Source organism: Glandiceps talaboti, chromosome 9, assembly GCF_964340395.1.
Source record: "Glandiceps talaboti chromosome 9, keGlaTala1.1, whole genome shotgun sequence".
NCBI lineage: Eukaryota > Metazoa > Hemichordata > Enteropneusta > Spengelidae > Glandiceps > Glandiceps talaboti.
In genome coordinates this window covers 25,318,046-25,334,702 of record NC_135557.1, presented here as the reverse complement: position 1 = coordinate 25,334,702, position 16,657 = coordinate 25,318,046, and the positions used below count along the sequence as shown (strand labels likewise).

At 35.3% G+C, this 16,657-nt stretch overlaps 1 long non-coding RNA gene across 2 annotated transcripts; it reads right to left on the bottom strand.

The window, feature by feature from the left end:
* Nucleotides 1–6,591: 6,591 nt before the first annotated feature.
* On the bottom strand, nucleotides 6,592–10,893 carry LOC144440316 (uncharacterized). Of its 2 annotated transcripts, none has more exons than XR_013481183.1 (4): nucleotides 10,817–10,893; nucleotides 8,281–8,431; nucleotides 7,585–7,675; nucleotides 6,592–6,855 (listed from the first exon to the last, which is right to left on the bottom strand). It is a non-coding gene; the product is annotated as an uncharacterized LOC144440316 (long non-coding RNA). The 2 variants fall into 2 exon arrangements; XR_013481184.1 differs by having other exon boundaries at nucleotides 8,281–8,426; nucleotides 10,817–10,876.
* Nucleotides 10,894–16,657: the final 5,764 nt, after the last annotated feature.

The following is a 16,657-nucleotide window of genomic DNA, read 5'->3' as shown; positions in this document are numbered from 1 at the left end:
AAGACTGTTTTTAAAAAAATCCTGTAAACTGATGAGATGTGTCTGAATTGGAGCAACTTTTGTGCACGCGAGAGAATTGTAGGTAAACTATTGTAGTGTTATCATTATGGTGTAAATACTAGAAGTCTCCAAACTGTACACTGAAAGATGATGAATGTCAGCATAAAAACCACGTGACCATATTGTGAGTACAATTAAACCAAAGTCCATTGAGTAGCTTATAGATTTTAATTTGTCGTACGTAATTTGAATTTGTGTCTATCGTGGTAATCTAAATGCTCAGTTGCCGTTGTCGTACGAAGCCTCAGCTTTGAAAGGTTGAGCTGACGGCGACGACGTGAGTACAATAACATTACCCGGTCATGTGGATATTCGATCCCGGTATAAGGTCAGACGGTGTTCGTTGTTTCTATGTAAGCACTGTCTAGTAATGCTACGGGTGAACGGGTCTTGTAAGATATCCATGTATAACCTACTTCCTGACAGTCTTATGGATTTCCTGTTTCGCTGCCAGTATGTGGATGTCGGTAACGTTTTGTGAGTTTTGTACGTGGGTGTCCGTAACGTCGTCTGACCTCTCTACGTGGGTGTCCGTAATGTCGTTGTCATGTCTCTCCATTCATGCATTAACTTCTACCCACCAGTGCTTTTTAATAAATTAATCACAGCATCTATCATTATGGAGTGTTCTGAAACGCAACTTCATATTTTCGTTGGACGTAGATGACTTTTACTGATTGTATTAAATTGTTAGAGTTGTTGCTTTCAATTCCCAACTATTTCTGGATTGATGTTCGCTTGTTTGTTCGCTTGTTTGTTTGTTTGTTTGTTTGTTTGTTTGTTGGTTAACTCAATCAGTTCTCAAAATAAAAAATAATTATACAATAATTCAATAACGGCCCCCGCCCGGAAACAGTTCATGTAAATTGATGTCCCAATTTCCTTTATCCTCTTTACCGTATAATTTGTATTAAATATATCGCCACACATTTCATCCAATATACGCATTTTAAAACATGGTATTATTGAAAGTAGTTCAGAAAACGAGGGGGAAGAGACGAGATGCAGTTGCGGGGGAGGGGGATGTGCTACCGGTTAAATGACCTGTCCATTACTTTCAATTGTATTCCTGTTCTTCGCCTTTGTTCTTACGTGACAAAAGTTAAAGTTAAATTTAAAGGTAACACAGTTTCAGTTCACATGAACCTAATATCTCTTACTTCTTTATGAAACACCAATAGTGAACTTACATATAGATTAAATATTAGTCTGTCTATCTACATCCCTCTCCCAACCTCACCGCCAACTTCGACGTTAACGCAAGCCTACCCCTAGCAGTCTCAAAACTATGAATCTAAGTTATTACACTGTAAATTTGGGCGACATATTTGTTATTTAAAAGAAACATGACTCTCTACACTATTGCACCTCATAATTTGTAATTTTGGTCCAATTATATATAATATGGTTCCGTAATTGATTGACAGTGTAGTGAATGAAATTTGAAATATGAAATGAAATTATCACATCATATCTGACACCACATCAATTCATATTTATGTACTGTTCAAGTACTGTTCTTGTAACCCTTACTATAGTCTACAGCCCTGCAGGCTATGGATATTGCCTAAAATGTGAAATGAAAATTAATGTTACATTTTTGGACGCAACTGTTTTCTCTCTCCCTCACTGAATATTATAATTTTTACCGGTAACCAGATTAAACATAATTGATAGATTTATGACGTCATAAAACTATATGAAGGTGATATCAATAGGATTATGAGTTGATAACGTACTTTCTAAACTCCCACACGAAGAAAGTTTGTTGTTCGACGTTGACGTCATTTCCACACCCATACTCTCGGCTTTTCTTTAACACCACGGTGTTTGCACTTGAACACCACGGTGTTTGCACTTGAACACCACGGTGTTTTCACTTTAACACACGGTATTTGCACTTTAAAACTACGGTGTTTTCACTTTAACACCACGGTGTTTGCACTTTAACACCACGGTGTTTGCATTTTAACACCACGGTGTTTGCACTTTAACACCACGGTGTTTGCACTTTAAAACTACGGTGTTTGCACTTGAACACCACGGTGTTTTCACTTTAACACCACGGTGTTTGCACTTTAACACCACGGTGTTTTCACTTTAACACCACGGTGTTTGCACTTTAACACCACGGTGTTTTCACTTTAACACAACGGTGTTTGCACTTTAACACCACGGTGTTTGCACTTTAACACCACGGTGTTTTCACTTTAACACCACGGTGTTTGCACTTTAACACCACGGTGTTTTCACTTTAACACCACGGTGTTTGCACTTTAACAGAGAGATATTAATTTATGTGTACCATTTATTGACAATCTTTATATTGCGTTTGGTTAAATATAATTTGGTTTGGTTTATAAGTATTTTCTAAAAAAATATTGCAAAAAACGTTTATCCACTTACTGCTATTATTATAATAGACTAAACTGAGACGTTGGAAGAGGTGTGAAGAAATGAGTTGCTATGACGACCACATGTACACTCGTAATGTTGTTAAATAAAAAAGTCATATTGTCGTCAAAAGCCAACTCGGGTCACAGATTGGCATACTGTAATGAATCATTTCCGATAACAATTTCCTAGGATAGTTGGTTCTATTTAATGTGATACGTTCGTTAATTGACTGATTCATATCTATTCATAAATAGTATGACATCCACTTCAAATACATGCTAACTTATTGTTACGTCATAATTACCAGAGATGATATTGGTGTATCATATTAAGCGTGGAATGTCATCACATAATTCATATTTGTAATGACAGACAATTTAGACTATTGTTCCCTTTAGCTACGTGATATTGGCTTGTCATATGATATTGGCTTGTCTTATTTTGTTTCAATTGGGTATCAATAAATTAGTTACTAAATTTCGTATTGAGGGCAAGAGAGCTATTGGGAGAGTAAATATCATTTCTAATATCATAGCCACGTTAATTAAGAGTAATTATAAATTTATACGTATGATTTAGTTCATCGAGGAATGGATCTTAAATATCACAATGGCTCGAAGTTTGAAATGAAAGTGCTAACTTGAACTTGAAGTATATTATAAAATCATTTTAGAAACATTATAATATAATTATAAGTTTGATACCTGAAAATAAACATTTCTTAAAGTGTGTAATAAAATTACGATTTTTTCTAAATGATATGGATATTTCCAAACTGCACGTTGGACACGAAAAGGAATGTCACTGTATGCACTGCGTGCGTGTATTAAACAAAATAATTATCGGTTTTAAACTTGAGGGCGTGCTGCATGAGTGTCGCCATGCCAAATCTATACCCATTTGATTTGTCTGGAGTAAACTTGAAGGCGCACTGCAGTCTGACGTTCTGTGTTATTAACTAATATCCATCCGTTTATAATTAGTTACAAACACATGTACACAGAAATTTTTAAAAAAATTGTTCAGACCACTGATAGAATAATAGTTTAATACGTCTTATATCCTATTCAGTAGTGTAGTCTCTGTGTACGCGTCTTGTAACAATACCTTGCCTAGAGTGCTCAGAAGGTCGCCAAACAAAAGTCGGTGGTAACAGTGCCTCTGGTGCTCGATGCACGACATTTGATCACCTCATATGACTATAGCTCGACAGGATATCAGCTACTTTAGTACTTCCCTAATACTGCCGGTTGTCTTGTTTACATTCCATAACTCAAGATCACACACACACACACACACACACACACACACACACACACACACACACACACACAAACACACACACACATACACATGCAAACACACATGCAAACACACACATACATACATACATACATACATACATACATACACAAACACAGACACACACACATACATACACACACACACACAAACAGACAGACAGACATACGACTAGACTCTCTCACAGCCCTCAGAGCTTCGCTTTACTAAAATTAAAGCTAAACGAATTACTTTGTATGCACCGATACCATCTATATATATATATATATATATATATATATATATATATATATATATATATATATATATATATATATATATATATATATATATATATATATATATATATATAGCCGTACTCGAATAACCTTGTACTGTGCGCCCTCATCGACCATAGAGATAACCACTCGTTGACGTGTGACTGCGACGCTCCGTGTTTTCGCGAAGCCCGGCTTACATTCTCGCTGTCCCCTGTGGTTCCAGTTCAGAACTTTCAGTCTATTGTCTACCTAACCACTGACCCTCAGATGACCTCTAGTAATTGTTCATCAGATTGCGAATTGAAATTGACCGGGCTGTGCCCCTTCTGTCCCTACTATAGTTTTTGCTTTTGCCGTAAGTGGGTCCAGCAGTAACGACACAGTGTAAGCGATTGACCTCTTCATTAGCGACAGTAACTTTAAACTTGAAAGTTCACCTTAGAAATACACCATCCAGATAGAACTCCATCTTTAGCATCATTTCCATATTATTAATTTCCGCTGGCACTTTCACCACTTTGTGGAGACAGGTGACCGTTGTATTTGTGGCAACTGCCGGGAAAGTTCGATTTTTAATACTTGATTGTGCCGTCTAAAAGACTGGGGATAAAACTTTATAAAATTATAGACATATTCCTTTGGGTTCATTTTTCTATATTGCTCTCAGTTCACAACTTTATATATACATAACAAAGACTTATTTTACCAAAATTTCCTTTATTTATGTAAAAGTTCAAAATATCGTTCAAGACTCCGTTATCAAACTCTTCCAAATTGTCCGCATACCGCCCGCTACACTTTCCGCGCTGTCTTGTCTATAGGTCAAACCTAACTGCAAACAGTCATGCGCGCATATATTACGTTTGTGAAAGACATAGCCAGTTTCTGATTGGCTACTGATGAATTTAATCTCATGCCAATCAACAGATTTGGGATCTCGAATAAATGATAGTACGTAAATCATTATTCTCTCAGTGTTATAAGTAACACTTTCAATTTTGTAAACGCCAACGTCAATCCTAAATGCTGTAAAATTTGCCATACTCAATTACCGATATTGTCGACGATGACGTCAGATCTCTGAAGTCTGTTGATAAGTATTTTTTTTAACCCTTTGAAATTAATTTGGTTTAAGTATTATGTAACATAACCCCTGGTGTCCAAACTGACCAAGGATGACTTAAGAGAACTATATATTTATGGAATTTATGTATATCATAGTTTCCAAAAAATATGCAAATTTTGGTTATTGAGTTTTTCACTCATTTTTTCAATTTGTAATGGTGAAACCAAAAAATCTTTATTTCTTTTTGCACTATTATTGTTCAATGAAATTAGAATTTATGCCTACCTCAATAATACCCCCTTCTTTTACTACATACAATATCATACTAAACAGCAGCCAAGTTATTGTCTTTGAACAGCATATACTTGGTCGTTTTAAATCACGACAACCGTTAACCCGTGTCTACGTCACAGATTTTGAGGTGCTCGAAATGTGTGTCAAAACATTCGAAATCACCATTAGTTTTCACAATATTCAATAAATTGTGCTTGAAATGGTAAAATTATATTATTCCCTAATATATTTCTTCATTAAACCAGAAAATGCTCGTGGCCTAAGGGTTTGTCACTAATCGTCTATCGATCGACTGGTAGTGACAAGGCCCCTTAGGTCACCTGTAGTATCCTTGGCTGAACGTTACGGTAGTAAAATATTAGGGAATTATATCTAATTAAAGAAAAACACATAAACTATCAAGCATGCAATTTGAGTTTGTAGAAGAAGAACAGGAACATTGGCTTGCTAAGGGATTATGGAAAGGGTAACATGAGAGAAAAGAGTCTTTCACAATAAACGGACAAAAGCACATCAAGATTGTCAAGCAGTGTTTTATAGTTTCAGTTGTTTTTATTGCTTACTCTTGTATTCCATATATCAATGTACTTGCATCTACAAGTTTGAAATGTAATTCATATCCGCATTACTGTACTTTCTGACACAAAACTTACTGTATAGTTTCAATGCACAAAGAAATATATATAACTTCCTCAGTAAATAATACTTCGATTTGGCTTGACGCACACAGTGTCTATTATTTGTGTATTAGTATATCATGCACGATGTAAGCATATTGATTAGCGCCATATACACAGCCAAAAGATTGACTGCTGCCGTTTTTCATGGCCTGCCTGTTCGCGATCGAAACGTCGGATTGAACTCGTCGGAAGGACTGTTTTACACGTTACTTATGCATTCCTACATACATACATACATACATACATACATACATACATACATACATACATACAAATGTACGTACGTACGTACGTACGTACGTACATACATACATACATACATACATACATACATGCATGCATGCATGCATGCATACATACATGCATGCATGCATGCATGCATGCATACATACATACATACATACATACATACATACATACATACATACATACATACATACATACATACATACATACATACATACATACACACACACACACACACACACACACACACGCGGCATAAGAGAAGATTACGCCACACTTGTTTTCTTTGCAGTGTTTAATTTGACTATTTATTGCAGAGAAAATCAGATAGAGACCAAACTAGAAATGACGTCATTGACATTAGATGAAAGGAATTCGAAGACAGCTGGTATGCAGACAGGAATTCGATGACACCTGGTATGCAGACAGGAGTTCTTAGAAGGAATCTCTACTCAAGTCATTGTCTTATAAAATAAAGTGTGAAAGTTCGTTCGATCATGCAATGTGGAATGTCGTCATCAACCAAATCCATCAACCCAAAAATACAGCCCTGAAAAAAGTATAGAAAAATTAATAGTTTGTGGTCATTGTTATACCTGTCTGTCTGTAGACTAGTGTGACGTCATCTAAAACAATACATTTAAACCTGCACTGGCTGTAACTGGGGTATAGTTTTTTTCGATCAGACAACCAACAATATCAACAATACATTCATCGAAAATAGTTAAAATACCAATAATTGGACGTTGTCTATGTGCTTTATCTCTATATAGTGTAGTAATACATTGAATTCGTGATTGCATTGGGAAGTGAAGTCTGGATAGGGATTTAAAAATCAGCTGGATAGGATATATTACCCTATACGATTTTGGAAGCTGGTATAGTATGTATGTATATATATAGTATGTATGTATGTATGTATGTATGTATGTATGTATGTATGTATGTATGTATGTACGTATGTACGTACGTACGTACGTACGTACGTGCGTGCGTGCGTACGTGTGTGTGTGTGTGTATGTATGTATGTATGTATGTATGTATGTATGTATGTATGTATGTATGTATGTATGTATGTGTGTATGTGTGTATGTATGTATGTATGTATGTATGTATGTATGTATGTATGTATGTGCGTATGTCCATGTTGAGAGATCAAAATTGCAAAATACGTGTAATTCTATTTAATTGTGACACCTCGTTCTGGTAGAGTGACATTACAGAGTAAAATAATCTCAAATTGAGCTAACTTCTCCCAAGGCATATAATTGCTACTTACTCTGGTAAGCATGCTGCGTACTGTTTACCCTTTGCACAGGGTGTTGGAAAGCAACTCATTTTAGTACCATCATCAGTCACCATTGTGCAAACTGTATGTGAACGAAAATAAAATATTGTGATGAGAGTGCTATTCTTCAGACCTAATTAGGGGTTGGTTTGTTGTGCTCTCTGACCCTAAACCCAACCCAAAGGAAAGATGCAATGACCTGATAGGTTTTAAAATGTTCACCCTGAAACATTAGATACGTGCAATACAGAAATGACACACTGAATATATTCCCTTTGCTTAATGTATGTTTTTAAAATATGTATGATTACACAAGATGTTAGGTGAGGGAGAGGCTGAAAAAAGAGAGATATACCTGTTAAAAAGACAGGTGTACATAAAGTCAGACGGGCAGACAGACAGAAAGACAGACAGACAGACGGACGGACGGACAGACAGACAGACAGACAGACAGACAGACAGACAGACAGACAGACAGACAGACAGACAGACAGACAGACAGACAGACAGACAGACAGACAGACAGACAGACAGACAGACAGACAGACAGACAGACAGACAGACTGATAGCCAGAAAAACAGACAGACGCACGGACATACTGACTGACTGAGTGACTGACTGACTGGGTGACTGACTGACTGACTTGGAAAGATAGAGCTAGAGATAAATATGATATAGTTTCTTACTGCCTGTATCTCTTGTAAGTTCAGCAAACCTTTTGTATACATAATCAGCTTCATCGACGGCGGGGTTGGCATCAGTAAGGACGACCACCAAAGCAATAGCTAGTACCAGACCAATGAGGAAATATTTTGAACCCATATTTAATCAGCTATTCTGAAAAAGTGAGCGGAAATAATAAGTATTGGAACGTGTACATAAGAATAAATATTCAAAATAGTGTACTCCATAAAATCGTGATGGACTTAGTTTCATCATCCTCATCCATAAAAATCCGGATAAATAGGGAATACCGTTTAAAAGAAACCCTGTTTTTGTTGACTGTACCTAGAGTAACTGATCAAAAAAGGAACTTCAGATTCTACTTCATTGAGTCACACATACAGCATATTCTGTCGAAATCTTCTACCGGTATATTTTGTCGAAATCTTCTACCGGTATATTCACATACCTACGTATGATAGGAGCATCTACACGTTGTGTAAACATGTCGGAGTTGAGAACTTTTCAAAATGGCTTGATGTTGTTCGAAATTCATGTTGAGTTTAAATGTTCTATACGTCCTAATTTTCTTTCGTTGCGTTGGATTTCTACGGTTATCATTAAAAACTTGGGAGTTTTTTTCCATTCACAAAAATATTCACCTTTCAGAGATTGTACCCTTTCACTTATACATTTTCCAATGCAAATGCTCAAAGGATTACTCCACAATGTTCCCTGGTCAAAGGCATTGAAAATCATCCCCTTGATAGACCTAGCCCATTTTGAATTTCCACTTTCGCCGAGGGTTATCACTTCGTTTAGTACTTTATGTGATAGTCTATTAAATGGTAACTTCGATGTTCTTTGCCAAAAACTTATGTTATCTAATTATCGACCGAGCTTTACTGTAAGTATCGCTTTGCTGGACCGTTCCTTTAGTAAGTTCTCCTTGACATTATGCTATTAAATTAAATCAACCCATTTATGGAGAGCAGGTAACTTGAAGCAACTCGTAGTCTCTTTGTATATATGTTTGATTACCATGGCTCGGAGGAAAGAAAAGTGACACGTGTAGGAATTGAACCCACATCAGAGTGCTCTAACCAGCTGAGCTAAAGTGCCAACTGGTAGATACTGTGAACTGAACACGTCCCCTAAACACTAGTCAGGAGTGCTCTAACCAGCTGAGCTAACATGCCAACTGGTAGATACCGTGAACTGAACTCACGTCCCCTAAACACTAGTCAGAGTGCTCTAACCAGTTGAGCTAACATGCCAACTGGTAGATACTGTGAATTGAACCCACATCCCCTAAACACTAGTCAGAGTGCTCTAACCAGCTGAGCTAACATGCCAACTGGTAGATACGGTGAATATATCCTGACATTTACTTTCTTTCCTCGAGGCGGTGCTTTACTGTAACATCGTAAAAGCTTATCACTCTGAAAATTGTTACAATTTTAAACCATTCGTGAATAGATAACATTACTAAATCTTATCATCTGATCCTATCAAAATGGAACAGTTTAAAAAATTGTCACTTTCTAATGTATTGGTCAAAAGGCCTGAAAACAGTATACATTGGTACCAGGTAATGTATTTGGCGATAAAGTAATAAAGTAATGGCCAGTAGACACAGGTAACGAAGGGTGAAATGCAATGTTGATATTGAAGTACAACAAGTTGGGTTGATATGTTTTGGGGATGAACTTTTTCTACACATTAAAGTTACTCACAATATTCTACTAAACAATTACTTACAATAAACTGAACTCAAACCTTGTAGTAAGATATGTTCAATGTTCCAATAATGTAATTTATCAAAAATGTATTGGAAATCCTTAGTATGTAATCAACAGTTCTAACAATAACAGAATACAAATGGTAATATCATAGAAGGCATACATCTATATGAACAGTATACTGGAATAGTTGAAATGAACTGTTTGTATCCATTTTCACTTGAATAAAAACCTTATAAACTCAGCTTATGCCACGTGCCAGACAATGAAATCATTTATGGTGTATTTTGGTAACTTAAAGAGTTTGGTTGAACTAACTAACTTTTGTTAACTAGACTTCCTGTATACAGGGAGTTGAACAGCCATGAGTTAGAATATGGAACAACGTTCATAGATTATCTGTCAGATAAAACTTTAATTATCTAGAATACCGATCTATAAAAATTTAAATGGGATTAATCTCAAGGATTAAATACTCAACGTAACCAATGATAAATTGAAATTCTTTGGATTGCAATGACGACAGTTACTTTTACTCATCAGAAACATTCACAATTCTTTACAATTTGGTACTAGTGGAAATAGAAGCAGAATGAAGAAGAAATGAATCAAACATATGTGTAGGGCTCTCGACCAATCACAACGCAAGCCTGGTGAGAGTTGACGTATAATATATGTATACCTGTTATCACAAAAAGGTGATAGACAGAGAAAATGTTGTCTTGTATAACAAAATAAAACTAGATCGTAGCAATTGTTCTAACATCGATAAACACCTCTGAGGTGAAAAACATGAGTGAACACTGTAGTATCTTACCTTAAGTACAATACAGCTTGGTTGTGAAGTGATCAATGCTCTTGCTTGTCTTGCTTGACTCTGAATCCAGTTAGCCAACAGAACTTACTTATATAGTAGTTTGGTACGACCTTATGACCTTGAAAACCGGTAATTTGGTCTCAGGTAGATTTTAATTGGACGTCCTTTGAGTGGTAATTAAATTGACTTCGTCTTTAATTAAACATGCATTCGTCAAGTTAAAAAAGGAAAACTAAATGACCCCTAGATTTCACAGAGACTGCGCACATTGCTGAGAACTTTATGAAGTTATTACCTGCAATGATAAAAATCATACTGAGGTTTTGTTAGGTAATTAAAGAATAACATTGCCAGTAACTTCTTTATATATATATATTATGTACAAGTATTTCTTGTCGATTTTCTAAACATTTCTCACTTTTCTACCTTGTGTATATTTGTATTTGTCAATAGTTATGATTTTAATAAAAAACCAACACTCCTCTCCCCAAAGACTTGTATCCATACGTGTACATAATATGCTGAAATCAGCAATACCAGTTGGATATTCAACTTCTTTAATGTCGGTTGAATTAATTTGAAGTATGTAAGTAAAATGCAATATCTGATATACAACGAAAACAACAAATTTCAGTTCCAAACGCCCTAAAGCTTGTACTCGCAGTTTGATTTGTTACCTTCAGGAAGACGATATAGAGTACCTTTAACTCGTAAGAACATTTTTAAGTAATCATTTATACCAAGTGCAATAAGCATACTGAATTCAGACCTGTGATTATAAGCTTCCGACAATTTTTGTTTTAAAGATATGCACTGAATTCGAAGAATACTTTTATTGGAAGTTTGTAACTGTGTTTCTTACTGTAATTATTTTAGTGTGTATATGTATATTATTGTAAGATTGTAACTGTGTTTGTGTTACTGTAGTTATTTTAGTGTGTATATGTATTTTAATGTGCCTTTTATATTTTGGTGTAGCGAAAGGAAAATTTCCGTAAATGGACAATAAAGTTCTATTCTATTCTATTCTATTCTATTCTATTCTATTCTATTCTATTCTATTCTATTCTATTCTATTCTATTCTATTCTATTCTATTCTATATGTTACTTACATAACCACGTGACCGTCACATGGTATAGAATTATCACAATCTCTCGAGCCAACAAGGTTAACTAAGAGTTATTGAATACACTAGTCGAAATTACTTCAAAATCAATATACTTTTAATTAAATAATGATGCAGTATACCTTTCTTCCTGTCGCCTACGATTTTAATGACATGTCTAATTTCCATATTAATAATCTTTAATTAATTCCTAAGATTTTAATTGAATGCCTCGCCGCAATATTCATCATATTTGATTAATTTCCTCCTGAGTATGCTGTTGTTTTTCTTAAATCTGCACTACCTGCAAATATGACTTTTTTCATCAGGTAATCAAAGATATATGTACTAAAAAGACAACTTATAACAACAAAAGCAATCGTTATATATTGGTCAATGTTATCAGAAGGTGATGGAGTAATAAGTTCAAATATTGAGCAAACATTTGGTGTTGAAAATGTCCCTATGTTAAATCTGCATTCGTTATAACTGGGGTATTATTTTCGATCAGAAAATAAAATATTTTCATAGAAGATTGTTAACATGTTAGACATCGGTGGTCGATATTATGAATAAATTTCACGGAAACATGATCACCGTTGAGGGCGCTGATTTTTGGGTGCGCACCCAAACATCAATGTTATATTATTTATCGTGTAAACTGTTGCAAAATAATACATTTATTCACAGGTGATTCTATATTGTTCAATGATGATGTAATATTACGAGTTATTGTACGTAACAACAACAACAACAACAACAACAACAACAACAACATTCCAGTTGCAGCTCGTACAGCTTTTAATCCATTAACATACTCTTATATAGGATGAAGTCTGTCATCATGATTTGTTGACAGGTATATCTCTACAAGTCTGTCATCATGATTTGTTGACAGGTATATCTCTATAAGTCTCTTATCATGGTTTGTTGACAGGTATATCTCTACAAGTCTGTCATCATGGTTTGTTGACAGATATATCTCTACAAGTCTGTCATCATTATTTGTTGACAGGTATATCTCTACAAGTCTGTCATCATGGTTTGTTGACAGGTATATCTCTACAAGTCTGTCATCATGATTTGTTTACAGGTATATCTCTACAAGTCTGTCATCATGATTTGTTGACAGGTATATCTCTATAAGTCTGTCATCATGATTTGTTGACAGGTATATCTCTACAAGTCTGTCATCATGGTTTGTTGACAGGTATATCTCTACAAGTCTGTCATCATGATTTGTTGACAGGTATATCTCTATAAGTCTGTCATCATGATTTGTTGACAGGTATATCTCTATAAGTATGTCATCATGGTTTGTTGACAGGTATATCTCTATAAGTCTGTCATCATGATTTGTTGACAGGTATATCTCTATAAGTCTGTCATCATGGTTTGTTGACAGGTATATCTCTACAAGTCTGTCATCATGGTTTGTTGACAGGTATATCTCTACAAGTCTGTCATCATGATTTGTTGACAGGTATATCTCTATAAGTCTGTCATCATGGTTTGTTGACAGGTATATCTCTATAAGTCTGTCATCATGATTTGTTGACAGGTATATCTCTATAAGTCTGTCATCATGATTTGTTGACAGGTATATCTCTATAAGTCTGTCATCATGGTTTGTTGACAGGTATATCTCTATAAGTCTGTCATCATGATTTGTTGACAGGTATATCTCTACAAGTCTGTCATCATGATTTGTTGACAGGTATATCTCTATAAGTCTGTCATCATGGTTTGTTGACAGGTATATTTCTACAAGTCTGTCATCATGGTCTTTTGACAGGTATATCTCTACAAGTCTGTCATCATGATTTGTTGACAGGTATATCTCTACAAGTCTGTCATCATGGTTCCAGTCATGATAAATTACCATTGATTCATACCATTCCTTACTGATTAATATATCCCTAGATAATGCCACTGCCACTATTTGATAAGTTTGATAAAGATAAATGTATGCTTAGTACTTAATATATATGACCAATATCAATATTCATATTCAGCGCTTACCAACAGCACACTTGTATCTCGTAATTGTTTGTGTATATTTGTTAATTTGTCAGTTTTTAGGAACACTTGTATTTTGGGGTACAAACATCCATTAAAATTAAAATAGATTGTGTAGGATGAGAACTCAAATGTCAAAATAAAAAAAATAGCTTTTATTCTAAATTTTATCCAACTGTTAATCTCTCCTAAAAACTGACAAATTCCTTCTGCACATATATTTAGTCTCACAAGTAAATCCCAATTGCTGCATATTGTACACAGGAGACCAATTGACAAATTCCTGTAAATAATTGAATCTACATAATTACCACAGTAATTTGTTTCCAATGAAGAAGATTCACAGAGGGAGAGATTAACAGAGGGATAGATTAACAGAGGGAGAGATTCACAGAGGGAGAGATTAACAGAGGGAGAGATTAACAGAGGTAGAGATTAACAGTTTGATAAAATGTAGGATAAAAGCTATGTTTTTTATTTTGACATTGGAGTTCTCATCCTACACAATCTATTTTAATTTTAATGGATAATAATAATAATAATAATAATAATTCTTTATTGTTTCTTTATCCAAATCTGGACATCAGATCTATTCACAATAAAGAGGGAAATAACCTTACAATAACAATACAGAGAAAAACAAAGAAAATACACCTTAGCAGGTGTCAAAAACGACTCATGTTTAAAATATTTATGTATTTATTTTTTCGAGGCAGCTGACAGTGTACCGCTCTCTAAGTTTGAAGCATGTGTATGTGTATTTAGCCACTTCTTTAATTATATTCTCATTTTTACTGTTCATTATATTAAGGAATTTTTCTGTGTCTGACAAATCTGGGGCCATATTTTAAAGTGTGCTAATATTGATTTCCTTTCATCCGTGAACATTTTACATTTTAAGATAAAGTGTTGCTCATCTTCAATTTCATTGGTTTGGCACATGGATGTTTGTACCCCTAAATACAAGTGTTTCATAAAAACTGACAAATTTAGAAACAGCAGAAATTTCGTTATAGTAAATGTGTGGCACTAAATGCAGTAAAGTGTCCATAAAAGAGCTATTTGTTTCCTCCCTACATACTGGCTTTGCATTCATAGCACTACATATTACTGCATACTGATTTGAAATTGATATTGTTGTCTGAATTTTTTTCTTCAATTTTAGCCAATTAAGTTGGGGGAGGGGTCTGATGCCTAACTAAAAGAATTTAGTATTTTTTCCTTCACTGAACTATTCATCTGACAATATATTAAAAAAATCAGCTGTCAAAATCATTTCCTAATTTCCTGTGTTGTTATTAAATACCAACCTGTTAATTTCACTTATAATTACTATCACCGTCGATGTATATCCATCTTGTAAATTGAAGTTATTTGTCTGTTTTTAATTAAAACTCGCTTTGAATAAGTAGGTTGTAAAACCATCAGCTGGCACTAATAACACACTGACAGTTGTAATGGGAATTATAGGTTCTCTCCTTTACTGGCATTAATAGCACAGTTGTAGAGGGAATTATGAGTTCTCTCCCAAAGTGAAAGCTATGCAACTTTAGCGTTGATTAATGTGCTTATCACAAAAATTAATGTTAAATATCACAATCGCGCTTTCTGAAAATATTGACTATTTATCCATCATCCCGACCTAACTTGGAATAATAATTACAAGATTCAAAATCGAGTTCATGATGTCGTCGCGTCCTTATACTGAATCACCCTGTAGCATCTGGGACACCTTCATTGCACATAGTAAGGGATGTATTGCATTTATAGTAGTTGTAAATGAAACCAGCTGAGAAACGAGAAATCGTCATTTGGTTGTCATGGAAGCCATTTGAGTAGCAGGAAATCGTCGCATGGCTTGACAAAAAAACTGACAATACTGCTAAATGTTAATATTAAATCTGGCATTAAATTCCAACATATCATCATCAAGCTTGACAGAAAAAAAGTCTGACTAATATTTCTATATTGTATTGTCTGGCTTCAATTTTGACAAATTCTTACTATACGAAAGCCGTAGAGGGACTTCTGACTTCTGACTTCTGACTCAGAAGTCAGAAGTCGGAAGTCGGAAGTCAGAAGTCAGAAGTCGGAAGTCAGAAGTCCCAAGTCCCAAGTCCCAAGTCAGAAGTCAGAAGTCGGAAGTCAGAAGTCGGATGTCAGAAGTCGGAAGTCCCAAGTCCCAAGTCGGAAGTCGGAAGCCGGAAGTCCCAAGTCCCAAGTCCCAAGTCAGAAGTTCGAAGTAGGAAGTCGGAAGTCGGAAGTCGGAAGACCGAAGTCGGAAGTCAGAAGTCCCAAGTCCCAAGTCAGAAGTCGGAAGTCGGACGTCCGAAGTCGGATGTCAGAAGTCGGAAGTCAGAAGTCGGAAGTCAGAAGTCCTACGGCTTTCGTATTACTACATTGCAACATTAGTAAAACATATTGCCTCACACGACAAAACACTTCTCCATATTTCAACATTAGTACATCGTATCAGTTGTTACACGTTAATCCACTGACATACCTGAAACCACAGGCGACTAACTGCTGAGATAATGTAGCAATGACGGTCAGATTTGTGTTGGTAAGTGTTTAGTTTAAAAGAACCAGCGATTAGAAGATTGTTGTCGAGCCAGAATATATGTAGCGAGTCAGAAGACATTTTGTTTCTGCTCTGATGGTGTCTATCGTAAAAAATAAAACCTGTTTGTCACATCAGACGATAAAAGTTAGCAA